The following is a 27,046-nucleotide window of genomic DNA, read 5'->3' as shown; positions in this document are numbered from 1 at the left end:
TTAGAACCCCGTCAAAATCTATGAGATCATATATCTATCTCTCTATCTATCTGTCTATATATATACTGTGTATATATATATATATATATATATATATATATATATATATATATATATATATATATATATATATATATATATATATATAATAGTATATATATATATATGTATGTATATACCAAGGTATACATATATGTATGTATGTATGTATTTATGTATATATATATACCAAGGTATACTTAAGACCATATGTAGCCAGGACGAGGTAACCCTCACCGGAGTGAAGTGAATTGATTTATAAGACATTCTGCATAAGATTTTCGATTTTCTTAATGAAGCGAGTTTCTTTCAGACCTCCCCCCACCCTCTCTCTCTCTCTCTCTCTCTCTCTCTCTCTCTCTCTCTCTCTCTCTCTCTCTCTCTCTCTCTCCATAGCAGGCCAAACGACCCAGTGCATCGTCCCTCCGACCCGAAACGGGCACCAGAGCAGAGTCATCTCTTAACGGGGCCTATTTGTCTGGCCGTATCAATTCCCATCGCATATTTGCACCCCTAATGAAAGCTCTAAATGAGATAGATCAACCGTGGGGCTAAAAATAAGGAGAAGGGGCGACCTTAGACACCTGTATGTAAGTGTGTTTGTGTGTGCGTCTGTATGTGTGTGTGTGGGGTCGGAACACCATGGGCATACGATGCCAGGGCACGGTGCCACAAATAGCTCGCTGTCTTCTCTATCTTTTAATATTTGTCGCTTATTCGGTGGATGGCTGGATAGGTACGTAAGTGCATCTGTTCGTTACGTTATGGCCGCAGAGTACTTGTGAATTGCCAGCTTGTGTGTGTGTGTGCGCGCGCATGCGCGTTTGTTTTTTTTGAGTATGGGCATAGGGCCAGCAACTCCATCCCTAACATCATTGCTTATTAGAACCTAATGGAAGACATTAAGAGTTTGGTGCTAGCAATAACGGGTCACAACGAAGCCTGAGAAACCAAGAGAGTGTATGGCGTGTGTTTATGATTTTTTTTTGGGTGGGGCGGGGGTTGGGGGGGGGTTGGTGGTGGTAGGGCGTGTGAAGAGTGGGGAGGATTGTTAGGTATTCAGGTTACTACGACTCCTAAAATAATGAGCTATGGCAAAGAACGTCGAAAATGCTATCGGTGTTAGATACATGACCAGCATCAAGTTGTAGTTATTATTTCACCTCTCTCTCTCTCTCTCTCTCTCTCTCTCTCTCTCTCTCTCTCTCCCCGTCTCCCCTTTTCTCTCTTTCTCCCTAACTCCATTGTTTTCAAATCAGCCCGCACATTGTGGGGAGCCTCGACGAGGTCATTCCCCACACCCCCTCCAACCTCGTGAGATGGGGAAACTGTTTTAAAAGTAATCTACAGGTAATATTTTTCAAGCCTGTCGATGAGCTAGAGATTTCCATTTGTGACTACAGCACCGAAAACAACATCGCTTGGCATCGTAGGGTGTTACTGCTTGCAGTGTGCCAATGTTGGCTGTATTTACTAAGATTCCAAGCCACCTCCCTTTTCAGACCCCCAGGCTGCATTGCTTTCTGCCTTTTGCCTCTCATCAGTCTTCTCTGCTTTGGTCTCCTCCTACCTAGCTGTCCAACTTCTTTGACTTCTCTCACCATTCGTTTGAATACAAACCAACGACCTTAAGGGAGTCCAGGAATATAATAATAATAATAATAATAATAATAATAATAATAATAATAATAATAATAATAAGAGACTTGAATTGTCATGGATTTTTATACAAATTCGGAAGAAGTCATGAAATTGTGTGGATATTGTTATTTCAATTGTATCCATATCATAAATAATGGCAGCAATATTAAGACATGGTAAGACTGCTTTAGGGGTGTTATGTACCCTCCCGGCACTTCAACTAGAACACCTTTAATCTGAACACTTTTATAGGAGCCAGTGGTGAGAGATCTGGCACCGGGCTGGATGATAGCAGGTCTCAGTGAGGAATGATTTACTTTTATTAAACAGATTATTGCAAAATATTTAACGCTCGTAAAAAAAATTACAAGGCTATCAGCTTGCAAACCGAGCTTTCACAACATCACCATGGCCAGAGCTTTAAAGACCGCGGGGGAAAATAAATTTTACTATATATCTCTCACGCACACATACAATTGCGCACACTCATGCTCACTCATACGCATGTTGCGTTAAACACTAACCTGGTTGTATACAATTCTGTACTTAACTTTTTTTTTCATTAAATGTAAGCGTTTAATATAGATATTGACTGTAACATAGCTGATTCAGATCGGCAAATATACAGTAACCTGACCCATATCGTGGGAAAAATAGCCATCTTCCGGTAAGCAACTGGTTGTTTTTCGGTTATTACGTAATCGTGACGCGTGGGTCGGTGACGTCATCCGTGACGTCTCTGCCCCTGAGCATCCAGCCCAGCTGTTCTTCTCATACATGAGGGAGAAGCTCATCGTCTCAATTAGAATTACGAGAGCAGGAGAGACCTATCACTAACGATGTTAATCTCTGAATGAAAAGAAAACGACAGCTTATTAAGCTGCTAAAGCAGGGATGCATTGCGAGTTATTCTCAGTGTTTTTAAGCGAAATTAAAACTCGCGAAATTGCGATGTATTTGGCCATAGAAAAACGGGCATAGGGAGGTAAGGCCCCATTGATAGGTACTCTTACGAAGTATATATACATCCTAACTGCAGACAGTTTGGTTGGCGGTGCAATATTTTGATTTCCTTATCTTTTCCGTGGATGTTACGTTTGTTGTCGTAAACGTTGCCCAATGACGTTTTCTACCCATAGAGCATGGTATGGGGTATGAGGAACCAACATCCTAGCGTTCTCCTGTAAGAGTGAGTGACGATAATCGCATAGTCGCATACCTCCCTAGTACCATCCTGGGAGAACCACCAATGGGGACAACAACCGCACCAGTTGTCGTTTATCGAGTGTCGAGTGACGTTGGTGCGTTGAAGTTTCGTCTTTTAAGAGTGAAAATCGATAATATTCGAATGTTTTCTTGTATCTTCTTTTGAAGTGAAAAGCTCATCATGTTGGAGGATTTATTTACGAGCTCCTTTCATCATGGTGTGTTTGAGAAGAGGAGATTTTAAGGTGACTGTCCCTAAACGTTTGCTGCGTGAATCGAAGGACGGTTGGTTTGTTGTGATGGTCTGCGTTCCGTGATTTCTTCTTCTTCCTCTGCCTTACGTGAATGAGGTAAGATGATGCCTCTCGTTCTTGTCGTTGCCAAACTGATATTTTGTTATCAGAGTTGACAATGACTGTATTTTATTTTAGGGATTGAAATTCGACTCTGTATTTACCGTTGCTCGTGCATCCTTATCATTCTTAGTTAATAACATTAAGGCAGAAAATTATATTCGTGATTACACTTTTAAGTTTTCATGTGATGCCGATACACACACATTGTATATATACACATAGATATATATACTATATACTGTATATACACACACACTGCTCAATTGTATGGGTAAATATTTGCACACTGCGAAAAAAAAAATATATATATATATATATATATATATATATATATATATATATATATATATATATATATATATATATATATATATTGTTTTGCAGTGTGCAAATATTTATCCATACAATTGAGCAGCAGACATAGACAACTTGATTGTTTTGGACATATATGGTTCCAAAGTATATATATATATATATATATATATATATATATATATATATATATATATATATATATATATATATATATAGTATATAACTTTTGAAACAAAAAGATCAAGCCTAGGCCTACACCTAGTAACTTGTATCAGATAGGCTTAGTTGTATATTTATGCTAACCGCATTTACTACTCAAAATTTCTCGATTTTCCACACCTTTAGGATGCAGTTAGTTCCATAAAGCCTAGAATCGTAAATGAACGACAAACAAATGAAGCCTGAGCTTCCAAAGTGAGATTCGCACTCGCGCAGGATTGCTTAGGTTGAGGTTAAGCAGTTTCTTCCATAGCACTTCATTCCTGATTCAAGGCTTTGTAGTGACAAGGATATCCAAAAGTGTGAAGAAATCCTGACGAAAGGAGGTCATAGTGATTGTAACACATACAATATGTAGACACGCTGCGTATGCGTGTGTTCGTGTGCATGCGTATGTTCTGGCGTTTTTATATTGAAACTTCAAAACTAATTCATAGTTTAAACTTGCCATGCAGCCTACCCTGTCCCGCCACTTGGAAGAATGAGAAATGTATTATTGTAAAAATATTATCAGAAAACTCTATTTGTATTTTCGAAAAAGACACTGAAGCTTCAGAACTGGTTGGTAATCTGTGTTATGTAATGGATTTTGTAACAATATCATATTAGATTATGGGAACTGTAGGGGCTCTTGCGTCAGGTTAATTACAGCACTTACTGTGTATGTAGGCTTATGTTGAGGTGTCCTAGTGACAGATTATGTTCTGCCAATTGTATGCTAGGTCAGGTTTAGGTTCTCTGTGATAGGTTAGGTTATGAAACCTAGATATTTCTTAGGTTAAAGTGTTCTTGTGACACGTTCGAATTGACTGCACCACACGTATATGAAGTTAAGGTGCCCCTTTGAGAAATTATTATACAGCATTAGCATATCAGTTTACGTTAAAGTGATCAGGGACAGGTTAGGTTAAAGCTAATGTATGAAAGTTTGGTTCTCTCTCTCACATTTGGTTATATATAGCCTTACGACATAAAATTACACCCATAGATCAAATTAGGCATGGTTATGGTGTCTGTGCTATAGGCTGCGTTGTGGAGACTTTATGTTAGGGTAGAATAAACTGCTGAGTTACGGCATCCCTTGACCAGTTGAGCTGCATCATGCTTGTGTTAGGTCAGGCTATGCTAGGCCAAGGAGCTTTGGTTAAATGTACTTGCTTTATGGCTGGTTACTACAACCAGTGTAATAGGTTCGGTTAAGAAGATTAAGGCAGGGCTGTGCCCCAGTAAGAGTAAAAATGTATTTTAGCTATTTTTTTAGGCTCTGTCATAGATACAGTTTAATGTGTCTTTGTCGTCGGCGATGTATATGAATAGGCCTACATGTAGAATTAGTTTTAACCCGAATATCTCGAACTTTTTGTATCATGATTGATTTCTGGGTGACGCCTACTGAATGGCCCTCACATTAGCTAGGACCATCTTTTCCTATTTTTCCATACTTAATCATTTTCCAACGCAGTCTCCCATTTTTCTGGAAGGGAACGTGACATGAACAGGCAAATAACAGCGAATGTAAGGTTGTGTAGGAATGCTGTGGTCAATGTCATCCGACACTGATGAAGTTGGACAGGTTTTCAGTTGTAACATGCATATGCAACAGTGAGTGTGTCCAGTTGTTATTGTTTTGTTTTAGTCTTTATATTTGTTCCCAATTAATCACGAACAATTTGTGGAATGTTTATATTGCTAGCCAGAATAGAGTGCACACTTTAGGGAATTGCATTTCGGTAAACTAAATTAAAAAGGAGCTTTCGTTACACGTGACAAGCATCAAGTAACCTGGGAATCAACTATATAGGTATGCCTGTTCTCTATGATGTATACATATGTACATACACAGCATGTGTATATATATAGGCCTATATATATTTACATACACGGCATGCGTGTGTGTATATATATATTATATATATATATATATATATATATATATATATATATATATATATATATATATATATATATATATATATAATCACAAATTCTGTATTTTGCAACGCCTGTCGTCGAAATGGGTGCATGTGAAGGATAATTGCATTTTTGATATACGACGCTGTATGGCTTAATTCTCAACATGTCACGAGACCTGCAATGATTTTATTACCTTCGTTGCCGCAGGTATGCAGATGTTACGTATAGAGTCGTGTTCTGATTGTTTCTATTCGCAAGAAACCTGAAGCGTTATGAATGGAGTTCAGCGAAATTTAGTAGAAAGGAGGTGTATGGGCCTAGGAACACTGCGCTAACTTTTGAGGTGAATCTGAAATAAGCCTTAAGCTTCTACATAATGAATGTTTAATAGTGTTTTTTTTTTAAATAAGTCATAGACAAGTTATGTAGGTGAGCCCCCAGACGTCATCAAGGCTAAATTTACTCAGTGGGATGTATATTGTGCAAGACATTACAAGTTTTTTTTTTTTTTTATAGATATCAACTTACAGTTCTTAGTGGCTCCAGGACATCGGTAGTTATAGCTAATTGTGTACTCGATTGTTCGCCTGTTGTGGGCTACAGTTACTTGGAGGATGTGAGAAAGAATGGACGTAGACTAATCGATCTGAACTCTGTCAGAGTATGTTTACCAATTAATAAACAAAAGAATTGAAAGCAGGACGACCTCGATAAGGCAGGCGTCATTGTTGCTCCGCCGAAGTGGGGAATACTACCATTTAATTTAAAAACCGGACTGCCTTGGCGAGTTAATTGTAAGTATTATTCTGTCGAAAGCTCTTCGGCGAGCTACACAATCTTCACATGGTGGTCATTCGGTACGATTTCAGTCAAGTTATATGCCACTTGGATGAGAACTACGAGAAGGGAATCTGGAGAGGAGTGGAGATTTGTGGAAGACAAATATCAGGAAAGATTTCGTGCTGGAGTTACCAAGACACCTCTTGCGTCATACGACGGGTTTCAAGTTCTACAATACAGTAACACACTCATGCTCGGCTGGGCTGGGGGAGGGACGGAGTAATTGTTTAAGTCTCTTTTCCAGAAATACTCTGTCCCTCTTTTCACATTAGGACTGAATTATGCCCTTGGTTATTGTGATGTGTGTGTGTCTGTTTGTGTGTATAACACACACCTGAATTACAATACTTCGCTCTTGAGTCACACGACCTACAAACATCTCGGCCTACTCCGTCTAATAATAGTTTCGGGCCATTACCTCATGCCCCATTACCTGATGTGCCATTACCTGGGTAACCTGATGCCATTGTGTCCCGTCTAAAGCTAAACCCGCGTCTTTATGTGGTTGTACGTATGTATTTTGATAGTGGATATCTGCTTACCAGGATTTTACTTCGTTATCTTATAAAAGTTGATTCTCTCTCTCTCTCTCTCTCTCTCTCTCTCTCTCTCTCTCTCTCTCTCTCTCTCTCTCTCTCTCTCTGTTGTTCTTATCTTTGGATTTGCCGTCAACTTTTGTTTGGCTAGAGACTCTCTCTCTCTCTCTCTCTCTCTCTCTCTCTCTCTCTCTCTCTCTCTCTCTCTCTCTCTCTCTCTCTCTCAGTTTGATCGCATCTTTGAACTTGCCTTCGAGTTTTGTTTTGCTAAACATCTCTCTCTCTCTCTCTCTCTCTCTCTCTCTCTCTCTCTCTCTCTCTCTCTCTCGGATGCCGATGGCAGGTGGCGAGAGAGAGCGAGTTGGTGTTTGTAGCTGGCACCGTCTTGGCACTCTTCTCATGGCTCCATACTCTTAAATGCCCTATAGCCTTGGAAAGGGCATCCGTGCTGAGGTTTGCGTCCCACGCACAATTACATCCCTTTTATCGAATTTTAGTTCGGAGAAACAGGCTCTGCTCAATTACCTTTGTTCGTACACTGCATGATTTTGAGTCAAGATAAGTTTTCGTAAATTTTAATTTGGTTTTGAAACGTATAATTCTTTTTACCTCTTCTTGGATATGTTTTTGTCTTATGTATATATATATATATATATATTATATGTGTGTGTGGGTATGTATATGTATGTATGTATGTTTGTATGTTTGCATGTCTGTGTGTGTAGTATATAGTTTTAACTTCATGTCACGTGTTTCACAGGCAGGTTGCAAGGTCTTTTTTTTTTTATTAGTTTTTCAGATGTTTTCTTTACAAAGAGATTTACACACACACACACAGGTGTGTGTGTATATATGTATATATATATATATATATATATATATATATATATATATATATATATATATATATATATATATATATATATATATAGGGGGAACCCATAAAAACGCCAAAAGGGTAGAAACTAAAGCGTTATATTTCTAAGACAACTGTCTTCCTCAAAGGACAGTTGAGGAACACAGTTGTCTTCGAAACATAACGCCACAAATTCTACCCATTTGGCGCTTTTATAGGCTCCCTTTATTAGATGGAATTCTGTTCTAACAAAATATCTTATTGTCTTATATATATATGTGTATATATATATATATATATATATATATATATATATATATATATATATATATATATATATATATGTGTGTGTGTGTGTGTGTGTGTGGGTGGGTGTGTGTGTGGGTGGGTGGGTACGTGCCATTGCTTAAAAGCCTTTAAGGAAATAGAAGTGTAGGTGCTATGTTTGTGTTCCATTTTGAAGCCCTTATTCCCCTGATAGCTGTTAGCCTAATACTTAATACTGTTTTTGTTGCAGCTACGTAATACACCCTTTGAAGTATTTATTTAATATTTAGGAGTTTGAGATTTTGTGGATTTCAGTTGTGGTAAGCTTAATTTCAAGCCTCTAAATGGGGCTTCAAGCACACATGAAATTTTTAAGTTCAATAAATTTTTACGCATGGGTAGGCCTACCTACTTTTTGGAACAGTCTTCCCTATCATTAGTGTTTACCAAAATATTAGACACATCCTTCCTATCATCACTGTTTCCCAGTGTTTCAGAAGCACTTATTCTATTGTGCGAGTTTTCCACCTATGCTTGCTAATGTTTCAGAAGCCCCTTATCTTCCATAAAGTGTTTACGAATGTTCCAGACACACCCACCCTATGCTATGGAAGCACAGTTAACATAATCAGTGCTTACCAATGTTTCAGAAATACTTTTTCCCTCATCAGTTTTCACCAATGTTTTGGAAGCACTCGTAGCATCATCAGTGCTTGCCAGTGTTATGGAAATACCTTTCTTATCATGAGTGTTCACCAGTGTTTTGCAAATACTTTATCATCAGTATTTACCAGTTTTAGAATACCCCTCCACATTATTAGTATTAGCTGCGTTTTGGAATTACTGTTTACCGGTGTTTTGGAAATATTTCTCTCATCATCAGTGTTTGCCAGTGTTTGAAAATACTTTGCGCATTATCAGCTTACCTGTGATTTGGAAGGACCTTTCCCGTTATCACTGTTTATCAGCGTTTTACGAATATACTCTTTATATTGGTTTTACAGTGTTTGGAAATATTTTTCCCATATTAGCGTTTAACAGTGTTTTGTAAGTACCTATCCCGTCGTCAGTGCTTACCTGAGTTTTTATGAATACTTTTTCCATCATCGGAGTTTACCTGTCTTTTTGGAAACACTCAATACCAGCACCTATATCCATACTTCAGTTTCTTCGCATCATCAGTGGTCTTTTGTGGAAACACTTCTTTTTCCGAAAACACTTTCCTCATTATCAAAAGTTAGTCTCATCACCTGGATTCTATGAGTTCGCCTCATCTCACAAGAGCTTCTTGATGGCTATCCATATGCAACCGTTAAGCAGAACACTATTAGAATTACATCTATTTATTGCAGGCAGCTCATATAATTAGTGTTCATCAGTTGTCAAAATGCCTTCTCCCAGTGTACAGAATGTTTGCAAATGCACGTGTTTCTCACTATAAACATGAATAGAGAAGAATTCTATGTACCACTGTATTGAGGTCATATGCATGAATGGTGCTTTTACGAATAAAGATTGGATCTGCGAACTGGTATTGGAGTTTAAGGTCCACATTGTGGCATGAGTCATCTTTAATCGTGACAGCATTCAAACTCGTCACTTGACATAAACCTGAGCTGTCAGTCTTTATTCTTTCCCACTTATACGTTTTACATCAGAGGCTTAGAGCTTGCCATCTCACCTCATAGTTTTAAATCTGGCTGTGGAGGTATGTGAAAATTGCACTATATATTTTGACATAAACTGGTATAATATATGTGTGTAGGAAAGGAAAAAAGTACATATGTAAATTTGCCTGCACACACACACATATATATATATATATATATATATATATATATATATATATATATATATATATATATATATATATATATGTATATATATATATATAATATATATATATTATATATATATATATGTATATATATATATATATATATATATATATATATATATATATATATATATATATATATATATATATATATAATATAAATGCGTATCAGTATAGTTATTTTTGTGTGACTGATATTTCATGTCAATGTAAACCACGTTTAATATTTACCGTCGTCGAGCCTCGGGCATTTCTCTGTCACCCTAGCCGCTATTTTAGTATGCAGAATGTAGGTATGCTACCTTGGTCCGGACTTTGGGACGTTACGTAACTTTCCTAGTCCGGACTTCTCGACCCTCTCCCATACTACGGTTATTTGATACAGTACTTGTACATGTATGTATATGTATATATATATATATATATATATATATATATATATATATATATATATATATATATATATATATATATATATATATATATATATATATATATATATATATATATAAAATGTACAACTTGGATACCAGGAGGAATATTAGAGCAGAATAATGATTCCGTATTTCCTTAAACGGAGGAGGTAGAGTATGTAATCCCAGATCTGCTTCTTTACTCAAGGATGGATATGTTATAATAAATGACTGGTGTAATGGCATTTAACACCAATAGCTCCATGACCATTTCGCTTACAGCTGTGTAGGGTGTGTATAGAAAGATAAGATATTAACAGGTACCACAGGAGTGCTTGGAGGAAGGGCTGTGTGTAGGGAAGAGAAGCGACTGATATCCATTGAAAACATTGCGTAGGTTTATAAGAGAAGAGAGAGTGTGTATGTGTGTATGTATATATATATATATATATATATATATATATATATATATATATAGAGAGAGAGAGAGAGAGAGAGAGAGAGAGAGAGAGAGAGAGAGAGAGAGAGAGAGATATTCATTTGAAAGCATCTTTTAGGAGTAGAACAGTGTTGAGAGAGAGAGAGAGAGAGAGAGAGAGAGAGAGAGAGAGAGAGAGAGAGAGAGAGAGAGAAATATTCATTTGAAAGCATCTTTTAGGAGTAGAACAGTGTTGAGAGAGAGAGAGAGAGAGAGAGAGAGAGAGAGAGAGAGAGAGGGAAATATTCGTTTGAAAGCATCTTTTAGGAGTAGAACAGTGTTGAGAGAGAGAGAGAGAGAGCGAGAGATGGTTGATGCTGCAAATCCGCGTCAGCCAAGAACATGAGTTCTATATTAATTCGGAAGAAGAATTTCATCTGTCACGCTCTCTCTCTCTCTCTCTCTCTCTCTCTCTCTCTCTCTCTCTCTCTCTCTCTCTCTCTCTCTCTCTCTCTCCCCCTTGACGTAGCCCGAGTTTGTTAGCGGCTCTCGGTGATAAAATGCTCTCTCTTTCCTCTCTCTCTCTTTTTTGTTGTATTCTAGTTTTGGGACTAATTCGTCGCTCTGTCATTTAGGGGAGTTGGAGTGCTGTTGGGGCTTTTACCATAATAATTAACCCGTATAAAAGCAAGACTCATTTTACATTAGATATAATGTCAACTTTAATATAAACATTTTTTTAATATATACATTTTTTAATCATAGACCTTTGCTAGGAAGTTTCTAGGAATGGGGTTGCTAGTTCCACGCCTTGTTTCTTGATGGCACGCAACTACATCTGCGTGGAAAGGTGGGTGGTTAGCCGATAGAGATCCGCAAGCCTAGCAAACATTTGCAGAGTGCTGCACCTCCCATTCACTGCACCACTCTGGCTGATTGCACCTTTTAAAGGTGGCTGTGTTTCATCGCTACCACAAATCTATATGTATATAGATGCATATATATAAAATATATATATATATATATATATAAATGCATTTGGCGAGTGTGTTTGTGTCAGTATGGCGGTGTATTTAATTCATTAGGCTTCCCGTATAGGTGAAGGCCACGCCAATAAAGGCAGGAAATAAAACAAAAGTACCGTTGACAATGGCAGTAACATCATCCACACAAAATGCACTTTTGTTCTTTTTCCGTTTGATGTTTATTCAATGTTACCTGCATATTATTTTGTCTTTGTGCCCGTCTTTTTCACATGAAAGCATTATGTTTATGGAAGATTTCTCAGTAGCGTAATATTAATGGTGATAATGAAGTTTGATATTGATGTCTGAGGTGAAAATTATAACAGAGTTTTTGGTAGCCTTTGAACCTGTATAGTTTTTGAATGCTTTTCGATATATTTCTGTTATACTGATGTAGATTTTATTCCTCTCCATTTGCTATTCTCTAAGACCTTTATAAACTATATATCGTTTAGTTATAACAGCTGAATGTTTTCAATGTAATTTTGAGCATTTCTCTCTCTCTCTCTGTGTGTGTGTGTGTCTCTCTCTCTCTCTCTCTCTCTCTCTCTCTCTCTCTCTCTCTCTCTCTCTCTCTCTCTCTCTCTCTCTCTCTCTCTCTCTCTCTCTCTCTCTCTCTCTCTCTCTCAGAAATGCCAAGACGTGATGCTACTGGTCGTTTCAGCAAAGCTTACTTACATAGGTCGTGATGCTAACTTTATTTGGCACATCGAGTCCAGTTCCAAAGTCAGATCTAGCATCATAGCTTTTAATAACTTACAAATAATGTCCGTGTTTACATGGAAAACGGCCTCGACGAGGTGATTTCATATCCCCAAAGGGATGGAACAGATATGTGTCAGTAGATTTTCTTTCTCTTGCTGCAGAAATCATTTGTATCTGCACAGGCATGTTGGACTCTATTAGTGACTAATCTAAAACTAAGAGAAGAGAAACTCTCTCTCTCTCTCTCTCTCTCTCTCTCTCTCTCTCTCTCTCTCTCTCTCTCTCTCTCTCTCTCTCTCTCTCTATATATATATATATATATATATATATATATATATATATATATATATATATATATATATATATATATATATATATATATATATATATTTGTATGTGTTTTGTATGTGTATATATATATAGTGTGTGTCTCTCTCTCTTCTCTCTCTCGCTCTCTCTCTCTCTCTCTCTCTCTCTCTCTCTCTCTCTCTCTCTCTCTCTCTCTCTCTCTCTGGCCTCCCGCCCTCCATTGTGGCACTGTTGTCAGCCAGAAGATTCTGGCTGAGTCCAACATGTCACTGTATGAGTTAAATGGCCCAAACGTCAGCGCCACCTCTCTCCCGAAACGCCTTACCTATACGAGCCGAGAGCGAGACTGAGGGCTAAAACTTTGCATTTGAGTGGTTAGGGCGATTTGCTCAAGGAGAGACCTTGTTTATGAGTTAGGGGAGACTCCATGAGGAAAACTTTTTCTTATGAATCGCGGTTGAATCTCTGAGTGGAAAGCTTGGTTTATGAACTGAAAGAGGTTTTGAAGGGAAAAACTTGTTTTATATTTCATGCGAATTTCTCCAGAGAAAAGACACACCACAGTCACTTTCACATTCAATGAAGGTGTTGGTTTCACAGAAAGACAAGGAAACAATCATTGCCCTCACAGCTGCCGAAACAAGGAAGAACTATCTTAGACGACTTCTGCAATATTAGATGCTCCATGAACCCAGCAGAAGTACGTCGAATTTTCACATTACTTTGCCCATCCCTTAAGGTTTCCTAAACATTGTTTTTATCTGTCCGCCTTTCATGGGGTTGTTTCAGAAATTTAGCATTGGACAAAACTATTTCGTATTTTTACTGTTCTTGATTGTATATTTTTGGTTTTAAGTACTTTTTAGGAAATGTTGAATCATATCATTTGGTGCTTAATGTTTCTTGTTTTTCGTTTTTTAATAAGGGTATTTCTGTAATTTTATATGATATATTTTATTATGCTATCCTTGCTTTTCATGTACCATTATCGTCGATCTTTTTATATATTTTCCGTCAATTAAGGAACTTCCAATACGTCCCAATTTTTGTGAAGTTTTTCATCAATATTTTGAGCCTCTTTGGCTACTTTAACCATAAATGCTTCACGAATATTTATCACAACGGCTTTTGTTACATTGTTTCACATCTCTATCTTTTTTCCTTTATTTTGATGAATTTTGCATCGTCAAAGACTTCCTCTGGTTTTTCAGTGTTTGCTCATTGTAATCATGAGCCTGCCAGTATCGACTAGGCTGAGGTATTCATATATAATTATAGTTTTTATACGCGTCTGATGCACATTTTTTCACATATTTTTATAATTTTATGGTGTGATAAACTGAGGCCTTCGTCGTTATTTTAATCAAGTTTGAAAGTTAGATTCCAGCAGGAAAAGAGTATTAAATGTGTATCTACCTCTCAATTTATATTGGGAGTCAGGATTTGTTTGTGATTTTAAGAAGCTGTGGTGACAGGATAAAAACAATGAGTGCGAGGATGAGGAATGAGGAATTTAGTGGAAAGAAGGAGCTTATTTGGGGTGCAGTTGCGAAGCAGAAAGGATGATTCTGTACAGGAGAACAGGAGGATGGATGAGGTGGTGAAGAAGGTGAAAGAGAAAAAGAAGGGGTAAGATGAAAAATGGGGAGAAGAACAGTGTGGCTTTCGCGAGAACAAGAAAAGTTGTAGAGTGAGGTCGCCTAAATACCGAGAGGGAGGTTAATGAGCAAGTGGATCTCAGAATTGAGGATGCAAATATAGATGTAGTTTAGGGTCGATGGAGTGAATATTTTGAGGCTTTGTTGAATGCCTAATATGGGATGTGACGCTAAATGACAAGTTTATATATATATATATATATATATATATATATATATATATATATATATATATATATATATATATATATATATATATATATATATACATACAATATATATACTATATATATATATATATATATATATATATATATATATATAGGTATGTGTACACTGGACATTCGACATGTTATAAATTATATATACATATATATATATATATATATACAATACATATAAATAATATATATATATATATATATATATATATATATATATATATATATATATATATATATATATATATATATATATATATATATATATATATAGCATACAGGTGTGTGTACACTGTACATTCGATATGTTTATTCTTTTTACGGTAGGAGGTTGACAGCGCCATTTTAGGCTGTAGTACCCATTTATCCGTAATGTTTATCTTACAGCCATATAGGTATATAGTTTTATTTATTAATTTCCAATCATTTTATAATTGCATTCTTCACAACGTTTTTTTCTGGTTTCGCATGTGGCATTCCATCCTTTATACTCTTGCTTAGGAAGTTAATGACTCGCCTGGTCTGATCCAAGCGAATGTTAGCTCATGTTGAACAACAAAAATAACAGCAATGTAAAGACCTCACAAATCTCCCGTCTTAGTGGTCATCAGGCAAGATCAGACGTCGGGGCGTGATTGGAGTGCTCGTCAATCTGTCATCTGCTTGTGTACGTCACATTGTGGAGACGCTGTTGATGCTGTTTGCACCTGGAGATGAATTACAGGTATCAAAGGGTTTATGGGGCCGAGACTTAATTGGCTGCTGAGAGTCTCCGCCGTTTTAGGATTGTTGTCGTCTCACTCGGTCTTAATTTGTTTGCGAATTCTGTCGCTTATTTCGTTTACGGTTTCTCTCTCTCTCTCTCTCTCTCTCTCTCTCTCTCTCTCTCTCTCTCTCTCTCTCTCTCTCGTTGTGGTTTTAATTGTTTTCTACCTACAATAGTAAAAGCTGTCAGGAAAGTCTTTAGGTGAAATCATTTTGTTGATAATTTAAAACTCAACAATTATCAGACAGCATAAGGTTTTATATATATATATATATATATATATATATATATATATATATATATATATATATATTTACTTTATCACTTACACAATTATCTGTGCAGTAATACAATTACTAACAGGACCTCGTTGAAACTGGGTGGTATCTAGCGGAGATATTTATTCAATAAAATTACAAGTTTTCCAGGACTAACAGTCCACATTGTCAAGTATTCGACGGACACTTGACAATGAGGACTGTTAGACCTGGAAAGCTTGTAATTTTTATTGAATAAATATCTCTCCTAGATACCATCCAGTTTCAATGAGGTCCTGTCAGTAATACGCATATATATATATATATATATATATATATATATATATATATATATATATATATGTATATATATATATATATATATATATATATATATATATATATATATATATATATATACACACACATACACATACATACATACATACATACATACATACATATATACATACGAGTATATAAGTATTGGTATTGTAGTTCATTATTAAAACCCAGGGTACATTGGCAATTTCTGTTGATCATGGCAAGGTGCCTACCAGTCAACCCAGCCCTGAATTGGTCCGACCAGTAGCTGGGGTGAAGGAAAGGGCATGGGGCTAGCAACCTCATTCCAAAAGACTTGCCTTAGAATCGGGAGCTATATTTAAACCCCTCCATATCGGAAGTTATATTCAAACCCTTCCATATCGGAAGCTGTTGAGATTTTTTAAAGTTATATTTTTTGTCATAAACGTTACCCTTAATTTGTCAGATTTGCTTTTGCTGTAATTACTTAGCAACTGTTCCTTTTTTTTTACTCATTGCAATGACTGTTGTTGACGTTGCTGTTGGTTCCTCTTTTGTTGTTTTTCGTTTTGTTTTCGTTCTAGTTTCCATAATTGCTATTTCGGCTTTCTTATTTTCTGTTGTTCATAATATCTTACTCATTTCATCCGAAAGTAAATTTTTTTTTCAAAGTCGAGAAGACAAAGAGACGAGAATAAGGGTTTGTAGACGTTATTGCGTGTGCGCGCTTTATTTATGATCTATTACTATGGGGTATTGCGTGTGTGAATGTGCATGTTCATAAATGAGCTCTTGATTAATGTTAATTTCCTTGTATGTATATATGCTCAAGGGTTCTTAATAAATGCGGATGTGGTTGTATACTGTGTAGATGCAGTTTTGGTTTTCTGTAAAAGAGAACTATTGTGCCGGCTTTGTCTATCCGTCCGCACTTTATTCTGTCCGCACTTTATTCTGTCCGCACTTTTTCTGTCCGCCTTCAGATCTTAAAAACTGCTCAGGCTAGAGGGCTGCAAATTGGTATGTTGATCATCCACCCTCCAATCATCAAACATACTAAATTGCAGCCCTCTAGCCTCAGCAGTTTTCATTTTATTTAAGGTTAAAGTTAGCCATAATCGTGCATCTGGCAACGATATAGGCCAGGCCACCATCTGGCCATGGTTAGAGTTTAACGGGCCGCGGCTCATACTTGATTAGACGCTGTAGCGGGTGTGCAGAAAACTCGATTGCACCCAAGAAACTTTGGCGCATTTTTTACTTGCTTGTGTGTATGTACAAGTTTGTGTAAAAGCACAGGATGGCGTTGCAGTAAGTGTGTATGTTTTTATTAGGGTTTTATTACTGCGTACGTTCTTACTGTATACCTGTTTAACTACGTTTGAATACGAGCTTTTATATAATAACAAAAAAGCCTTGTATAATTGTGGTGTGTGTAGTCTTGAAACATGATTGTATAGGTGAATTCGTTTCTGAGAAAACCTGCGTTTGTGTCTGTTTGTGGAAGAGCCCCCAGTAAATGGTTATACCTTGTGTACGAATTGTGGTTGTCTTTTCCTCTAGGAGAAAACAATTCAGGAGATAAATTCCGATTTTTCGGACACCGAATGGTCCCAAAACACGATTGCAGGCGAGATATACAAAGCCGAACAAGAGACAAGCGTGTCTGTGTGAGATTGGTATCCGCTGATATGCCGTAATGTCGATGACCTTTGATCTTGCAACGTCTCACCATTTCCTTTATATAGCAGTAGGTCGATTTCAGTTTCATGAATCGACTTGACTTTTATCAATCGAAATACAGCGGCCATCTTCCTTATTCCTTAATATTTTTTTATACAGTTCCTACCGAATTCCTTTGATTTAGTGTATTTCTCTTACTCTTACTCTTCTAGGTTAAGATGGCCTTATGCCAGCACGGGCTCTTGTTGATCAGTTCTCTCCCCGACGCCAGTTGAGGCTAGGAGAAGGATAAGAGAAACTACCTTGTCGTTTTCGTTGGGATATTGAAACGATTCGGTGGAAATCTTATCCAAAAGAGCAAGTTAAACGTTTATTTGATGTCCTTCGTATTTCCGTACATCTGGCGAATGTGACAGGCTGATTTCATCCAATTACAAATATTTGTCATTCAGCCAAACTTCGTTGGGAGTTGAAGAAGTGAGGCGTTCGTTCACCGCTTGTTTTTCGATAGGCGAAGTTGAGTAACTTAGGGATTAGTGGGTACTAGAATGGGTGACTACCAGTGAATGCCAGGTGCCTCCCGGTAGTGGGAAACAACGAGGACCGAAAGCCAATAGCGTGCCAAGAAAATCCACAATTTTAATGTCGTCACTTCCTTTCCTTTCCTCTTTGCACTTTGTTCAGTTTTAGTGATAGAACGCGGACGTTCCCCGGGTATTTCAGTAGCAGAACTGAGGCTCTTTTCCTTATTATTATTCTGTTGCCCTCAAACAACAAGATTCACTTTAAGCTTGTTTATTTGATGCTTTATTTGTTTGCTTGTTCGGGTGACACTATCAAGAGGGAACCAAAGTCTCGGAGAGTTGTTAATGGAGTCAAGCCAAAACATCGCTGGCGATTTCGTGTCAGCCGAAATAATTCGTCGGTTTAACTCTTCCTTTTCCCCCCTTTTCGGTTTCAGAACCTACTGTACGTTTCATACATTCTTACCTAAGTACTGCTACAGCACTCTCGCGCGAATGCGCGCCCGCAAAGATGATCTGTGAATTCTTGATTTGTTGGATTTTCTCTCTTTTCCCACTCTCTCTCTCTCTCTCTCTCTCTCTCTCTCTCTCTCTCTCTCTCTCTCTCACACACACAAAAACACACACTCTTCTCTCTCTCTCTCTCTCTCTCTCTCTCTCTCTCTCTCTCTCTCTCTCTCTCTCTCTCTCTCACACACACACACACACACACACACAAATGCACTCTCGAGCTCATCTCTTCTCTCCGTCTGTTCCCCACACCGTAGTTCTGTAACCACTAATTACTTCAGTTTGCCCCTTCTCATACAGTCATTACTCTTCTCTCTCTCTCTCTCTCTCTCTCTCTCTCTCTCTCTCTCTCTCTCTCTCTCTCTCTCTCTCCACGTAGCATGTGAGCGTGCGTTATAATCCCCTCCAATCGTTTGGTTGGCAGGTGTTTAACAGGTGTGTTCGCGAGCGAGGGGCGAGATGGTTGACGAGGGGAGAAACAGCTCGAGATATCGGAGAGGGAACGGGATGGGGGTGGGGACGGGGACGGGGACGGGGATGGAGGGGTGACCTCCCCCTCCCCTAACCTGACTGTGGGCCAAGTGTTGTTGGTTCCTCCCTGAATACTTTCGTGTCTGTGACTCAGTAACCCACTTTACTCACCGTTCACATATACTCATTAATATGGAAGCATCGTTCAGCTTTTATTCATTGGTATTTATTCATTCAGCTTTGATTCATTTTAAATTCATTGTTAAGTTTGAATTCATTAGCGTTAATTCATTAATTCACTATTCAACTTTCTTACGCCGTGTCTATTCGTCATTTAACTTACATTTCTGTATAATGATTCAGTCATCAGTTTTTGTTGATTAATAGATCCCATTTCAACATCTACTGAGTATTAATTCAGCACTTACCTTTATTATTCATTATTCATATTCATCTTGTATAGATTATCAACTCATCTCTTTAATTTTACTAGTTATTTATTTAAATTACGTTATTATTGCATCGTTCAATTTAGGCTATATTCATACATCTTTCATTCGTCAGTGTTAATTTACAATTCACCTTTCATCCAGTAATATTTATTCGTCATTCATCTCTTGTTAGTTCAGGCTGTACCCATCTTTTATTTGTTGAATACTCAGTGATTCACAGAAATGTGATTCGATTGTGTTTTCTGCCCTAAAATGGAAGACTGCAGTATCTGCAAAAATACGAAACTGGGAAAAATGGTAGATACTGCAGTTTTCCCTTGCCTTATTACTGATTTTGCAGATACTACAAATGGGATCCCCTAAATAAAGCATTGAGGAATCATTCTGAAACTGCAGTAACTTGTGTATTAGTGTTTCACGAGCTCAATAGGCGGCATATCTCAGTTTCGAAAATTTTGCAGATACCTCAGTTTTCCATTTTAGGGCAGTTTTGGATGCCGAATGTTAATCGGAAAGTTTGGTTATAAAGAGTTATGGGAATGGGACAGGTGAAAGTATAGGCTAATTAGGTTTGTGGTTTTCGTGCACTCGTCATTTTCAGAATTTATAGGTGAAGGCAAGGTCCTTTAAATATACTCTCGGGGTATATTTGAAGGACCTTGGGCATAGGGTTATTTTCTTGGTGTTCGAAGCCTGCGAATGTTCAAGGGTAGGTTTTAATTGATAGCTAAAGAAAGCGAGATTTACTTAAGTTAGATTTGTTATTCAGTAGTTTGAATAACAAGTAAAAAATGCGCTGAAGTTTCTTTGGCGCAATCGAGTTTTCTGTACAGCGTATAATTAAGGCCATCGAAAATAGGTCTATCTTTCGGTGGTCTCGGTATAAGGCTGCATGAGCCGCGGCCCATGAAATTTTAACCACGGCCTGGTGGTGGCCTGGCCTATATCGTTGCCAGAGGCACGATTATGGCTAACTTTAACCCTAAATAAAATAAAAAGTACTGAGGCTAGAGCGCTGCGATTTGGTATGTTTGATGAATGGAGGGTGGATGATCAACATACCAACATGCAACCCTCTAGCCTCAGTATTTTTCAGATCTGAGGGCGGGCAGAAAAATTGCAGACGGACAGATAAAGCCGGCACAATAGTTTTCTTTTACAGGAGACTAAAATATGATTGGTTGATTATGCAAAACTGTAAGAATGAGATAGTTTAAACCAAACTGGTTGGTTACTGTGTTTCTGGCATGTTTTGTAATTTCTGAAGAGATTGGGGTCACTCAAGATACTTTAGTGCCAAAATATTACTTTGAATTCATTTATTTCAGAAAATATGGCCGCTACAATGTTATAAGGTACATAGTGTGATGAAAGAATTTTCGGTGCGAGATGGTACTGATGGAAGCCGTCAGTTGCAAAATCTTTGTATTCAGCAAATAGCTTGATTCTCAGCTCTTTGCATGAGAAGCTCAGCAATATTGAGATCAGGTGATCTCGAAGCGCTATGTATATTCGTGAGTACGTGCGTTACTTTGATCTAGATTATGCCAAAATCTGCCCTAAAAGTGAGTTTGATCGTTCATTAACGTGATAGAACTGCAGTTGTCCAGTCATAACTTTGAAGTGGTTCCAGGCTTTGAAAATTGGCAGATAAGGTAGAGTCTCAAATCTCTGTTTTTATGGGAGAAAATTGAACTTGTGATTTTTACCATGACTTTCTAATCATTATGAACTTATGAACTGGTGTGGGAAATTTAATATGAATATTCATACCTCTTTTATATTATTATTTTGTTATGTTACGTTTGCCATATCTTGGCTATGCATTTTACACTTTCCATTATTGTGTTTTGTATTTCATATATTTTTGGGAGTTTTCTATCATGTTTAATTCTTTCGACAGATGTCTGTGGACTTGTGGGAATAACATGGTGGACTTGTGGGAATAACATGGGGGACACATGCAAGTCATTTGCAATGTCAGTCTTTTATGTGGTAGACTTTTTTTGACATGACGTTTAGTTGTTGATTTGGGAGTATGTGTGATTTTGTGTATTTCCAGGCTATTAGCTATAATGAGACTTCTTTAGTCAGAAGTGCTTTGCAGTTTAGAGTTTAGTTATCTGACTCGATAATTCATTTATTATGCATTTTAATCTTTGCTTTGTTTGTATTCATTTCTTGTTGGGTTATTTGAATAATAAACCTATTTTTGTAGAAAAGATTGTGTTTCTTTAAATAGTCCATTTAATTGCTTTGAGAGAATGAGAGAGGTCGGTGATGAGCAGTAAACGATGAGAGAGAGAGGATTCAGGTTGAGAGAGAGAGAGAGAGAGAGAGAGAGAGAGAGAGAGAGAGAGAGAGAGAGAGAGAGAGAGGGGGAAAAAGTGCTAGTGAGATCAGGGTCGAACCTTTTTACGTCCTTTTTCCTGAAGTTAGATCTAAGATCACGCTACTACACTTCAAAAAGTGTTGATCTGTTCCTGTAACAGATGTTAATGGTGCAAGTGGTTAAAAGTTAAATAGTTCTAATTAGGGTAGTTTAAAGAGGGAGATTTTAATAGACTAATTGGTAACGTTGATGCCCAAGGCATAGGCGACCTAAGGCGACTGGGCCGTGAGCGTGATGAGTGATCACCAGTCTTAAGAGAGCGAAGTTTCATAGGTGGGTCGAGTTACATGAATACATGGGAATCTTTTTTTTCCGTCTCTATTCGAGTATTGGGAGTGGGGAGTTGTGAAATAGATCTGGGTGATCTCTAGAGCAATTTTGGGGTTAACAAAATACCCAAATAAGTGTGATTAGTGGCGATTGTGAGTTAATTGTTAAATGGTGATCGAATATTTGATATTTATGCTTAACCAAGCAGTAGTGGGAAGTCAACACCTTCCACCTTCCAGGCTTTGAAAATCGGCAGATAAGGTAGAGTCTCAAATCTCTGTTTTTATGGGAGAAAATTGAACTTGTGATTTTTACCATGACTTTCTAATCATTATGAACTTATGAACTGGTGTGGAAAATTTAATATGGATATTCATACCTCTTTTATATTATTATTTTGGTTATGTTACGTTTGCCATATCTTGGCTATGCATTTTACACTTTCCATTATTGTGTTTTGTATTTCATATATTTTTGGGAGTTTTCTATCATGTTTAATTCTTTTGACAGATGTCTGTGGACTTGTGGGAATAACATGGTGGACTTGTGGGAATGACATGGTAGACTTTTTTTTGACATGACGTTTAGTTGTTGATTTGGGAGTGTGAGATTTTGTGTATTTCAGGCTATTAGCTATAATGAGACTTCTTTAGTCAGAAGTGCTTTGCCGTTTTTAGAGCTTTTAGTTATCTGACTCGATAATTCATTTATTATGCATTTTAATCTTTGCTTTGTTTGTATTCATTTCTTGTTGGGTTATTTGAATAATAAACCTATTTTTGTAGAAAAGATTGTGTTTCTTTAAATAGTCCATTTAATTGCTTTGAGAGAATGAGAGAGGTCAGGTGGATGAGCTTCGGTAAACGATGAGAGAGAGAGAGAGAGAGAGAGAGAGAGAGAGAGAGAGAGAGAGAGAGAGAGAGAGAGAGGGGGAAAAAGTGCTAGTGAGATCAGGGTCGAACCTTTTTTACGTCCTTTTCCTGAAGTTAGATCGCTAAGATCACGCTACGTACACTTCCAAAAAAAGTGTTGATCTGTTCCCTGTAACACATTCAGTTTCCTATTCATTTCTGATTTTTCAGATGGATTTTGTTTGCTGTTCATCAGCAGCATTATTCCGTAGAGGGGTAGTGCCATCAACGCACCTCATGCGGTGCACTGTAGGCATTACTTGAGTTCTTTGCAGCGTGCCTTCGGCCCCTTTTACTGTACCTCCTTTCATATTATCTTTCTTCCAGCTTACTTTCCACCCTATCCTAACAATTGATTCGTAGTGCAACTGCGAGGTTTTCCTCCTGTTACACCTTTCAGACTTTTAGTGTCAATTTCCGTTTCAGCGCTGAATGACCTCATTGGTCACAGTGCTTGGCCTTTGACCTAAATTTTATATTCAGTTCAATTCAATTCATCAGCCGTATTATTGTATCCATACCGTCCAAGTTGATAGTAATATAGAGAGGTCAGTGTTGAGAGAGGCAGGCTCCGGGTTGGACGACGGCAAGTCTAAGCATGGAGTTTAATACCCGCAGACAGTCGTTTGTTACACACTAAAAATATTCATTGTTTTTATGATGTAGAGGTTATTTTCTTACGGAATCCATTACCATTTACGTGGGATAAGCTTAAAAGCCTGTGGACTGAAAATATAAAATAAAGGAAAAGCATAAACATAAACATAAAAATTGAAATAGATCATTATGGCAAAAGGCAAAATAAAAATGATAAATGAATACAGGTAACAAGTCACATGAAATAAAGACAAAGGCAGGTAAGAAGGAAAATAAAATGAAAACAGATAACTACACGTAAAGAGATAAAGAAGGACAGATATAAATAAATCATAGTAAAAGGGAAGAGTACTTACTGGTTAAAAACCAAACAGAAATATAACGAATGTAGTTAAAAAAAAAAACGGGTAAAAACAAACAACCACAGGTAAACATCAGAATGAAAATAAAATTATCAGGTAAAAAGCAAAAAAAAAAAAATCAATAAATAAAGGGTTAACAAGTAACAAGTAAATACTCTCAAAAAACAGGGTATAAATAAATCTAAGTAAAAATAAAAGTTACATGGAAAAACAGCAATAACGTAAAAAAAAAAAAAAGCTGAAGCTGTTTTGCAAGGGGGCCGTAAATTGGCATTCTAGCTCCTCTTAAACCCGTAGCAACAAGTGAAAGATATCTGCTATTATTTGTATTTATTTATTTATTGATTTGTTTGCTGGTTCGTTTTTTGTTGTTGTTTTTGTTTTTATTTCTTTTCATGAGTTTTCATATACTTCCTCCTTGGTTGTTTTTCTCTGTTTTCTTTAGTGCATTATTTGGTAGGAAGGTCTTTTGCCAAGTCATGAGTCTTTTTTGGTTTATTACAGTCGAACGTGTGAACAACAACAACAACAACAATAACAACAATAATAATAATAATAATAATAATAATAATAATAATAATAATAATAATAATAATAACTTTATTGAAAACAGATAAAATAACTTTACATATTTATACATATATGTACTGGTTCGAGCCCACGAGACGACGAACTTATTATCAACTAAAAAATTCCCCTTCGGTGACATATATGAAAATATATTGTTTCCGAGGTAGAGCGAATTGGATATTAAAGGACGTTTGTAGCTTACTGATTGAATATGAATCACGGTGATGTGATGTGATATAAAAAAAAAAAGATATATATATATATATATATATATATATATATATATATATATATATATATATAATTATAAAGCTATTTCCCCGTATGTTAAAAAAATGATAATAATAATGGAGTATGACAGCGAACATGTGATTGTCAGCAGCAACCATGACTCCAAGCCTTTAAATGAAAGTCTAGGAAGGAAATAAGATACTTTCTTGCACATCCCCTTGGCAGAGAGAGTCGATATAAACCACAGCAGGCAAACAAAACAGTTTAATATTAAGGATAAAATAATGGAGCGGCAAAATGAGGGAAATCCAGAGTTTTTTTTTATAGGTAAGAGACCCGAGTTCATTCACCTTGATTTTAACGAATGCAGCCTCTTCAGAGAGAGTTGGAATAATAATGAGAGAGAGAGAGAGAAAGAGAGAGAGAGAGAGAGAGAGAGAGAGAGAGAGAGAGAGAGAGTCGTTTAGAACTAATTGTCCTTGTGTTAGAGAGAAATATAGAAAGAGGCCTGGTGTGGATGGGTTCTCGGTTTTTGAGAGAGAGAGAGAGAGAGAGAGAGAGAGAGAGAGAGAGAGAGAGAGAGAAGAAAGTCGTTTAGAACTTTCTGTTCTTGTGTTAGTGAGAAATATAGGAAGAGGCCTGGTGTGGTTGGGTTCTTAGTTTGTGTGTGTGTGTGTGCAGAGAGAGAGAGAGAGAGAGAGAGAGAGAGAGAGAGAGAGAGAGAGATGTAATGCATTTTCTTTCGGAGGGAGTTAGGAAGAAGTTAGAGGGTAATGTCATCGCTCTCTCTCTCTCTCTCTCTCTCTCTCTCTCTCTCTCTCTCTCTCTCTCTCTCTCTCTAAAAAAAAATTCGTAAATAACCAACCTGCTATGCAACTATTTAAAGCAAGCTGCAGTGCCATCTGATCATTACCAAAGCGTATGTGTCATTGTAGATAGTGGTCACCTAATTTCCAGTTATAAAGCCACTAAGAATGTGAAATGTTCAACTATGTAAGGCAAATTGGGTCGAAGTTAAGTGATTTCTGTTATCTACAGACTGTTGTGATTACATAGACAAGGCGAGTTTAGGAACATTTCAAATAACATCAAAAGTGACGGAAGTAACAAATATCCCAGGGAGAACGATGTACAGAATCCCAAATGATTGTTTGGTTTCATTTCGAGAAAGGGTAAGAAAACTGGAGATTGAAAGAACTAATAGGTGGAGTCATACGAACCTGAATACAAAATTTCCCTCAAATCGAACCATGTCAAGTGTTATTTAATGGATACCATATAAACCAGTCTCAGCCCTGCTGGGTGTTCCACAAGTAAAAGTCCTTGGTCCTGTTCCCTTCATTTTGTTGATAAGTGGTATTTATGGAAGCCTAGAGCTCACATGTATCTATATGCACCGGCATTTATCGCGTCTAGTTTATAAGAGACCTGAGAAAATTGCAAACCGTTTCAAATTTGAACACAAACACTTTGGCAAGTAATAATAACATTTCGCGTCTTAACAAGATTTAGATGGAAACGCCATTACTCTAGTACCCCACCTCGAGAACTTGTAATGATCATCTCAGACATGTTTTAGTTCATTTAGACAAAATCTTAAGTACTGGGAACCATTCCAGAAACAATATTATTACCATGTTCAAACTATATGTTGTTGATTCGATCACTTATGGACTGTTGCTCACTCTGCGAACCAAAGCCAAATAGAATGACCTAAGAAAGAGTTACATAACGGCACTAAAAACATTGGAGCGCTTGCATGACGTTCCTTATCGTGCTAGACAAAGCCATGATAGTAAGACAAAACATCCATATTAGAGCACTACAAGAATTGTTCATCTACAAACTCACGGATGCCCCAGTTCCAAATTTGCTCTTCACTTTCATCATAATCCTAGAACTGGTGTTAGATGTTGTCTACCCCAATCTACCCCATACCATAATCCAGTTGAGATTGCCCATACTTACG

The 27,046-nt window shown here is 37.1% G+C and overlaps 1 protein-coding gene across 8 annotated transcripts in view; it reads left to right on the top strand.

The window, feature by feature from the left end:
* The window catches only part of Axs (Abnormal X segregation), a 259,532-nt gene that overhangs the window by 14,221 nt on the left and 218,265 nt on the right, over positions 1–27,046 (top strand). Inside the window, exon 1 of one of the 8 annotated variants that reach the window (XM_067089604.1) lies at positions 2,906–3,236. The exons of 6 other annotated variants lie outside the window; for them this stretch is intronic. The gene's annotated coding sequence lies outside the window, so the exon portion shown is untranslated. Of the gene's footprint in view, positions 1–2,905; positions 3,237–27,046 lie in introns of those variants that run through there. One more of the 8 variants, XM_067089599.1, reaches the window with a different exon arrangement.

This window comes from Macrobrachium rosenbergii, chromosome 46 (genome assembly GCF_040412425.1).
Source record: "Macrobrachium rosenbergii isolate ZJJX-2024 chromosome 46, ASM4041242v1, whole genome shotgun sequence".
Taxonomy (NCBI): domain Eukaryota; kingdom Metazoa; phylum Arthropoda; class Malacostraca; order Decapoda; family Palaemonidae; genus Macrobrachium; species Macrobrachium rosenbergii.
The sequence above is the reverse complement of the archived record's forward strand: the minus strand, read 5'-3'. Positions and strand labels throughout refer to the sequence as shown.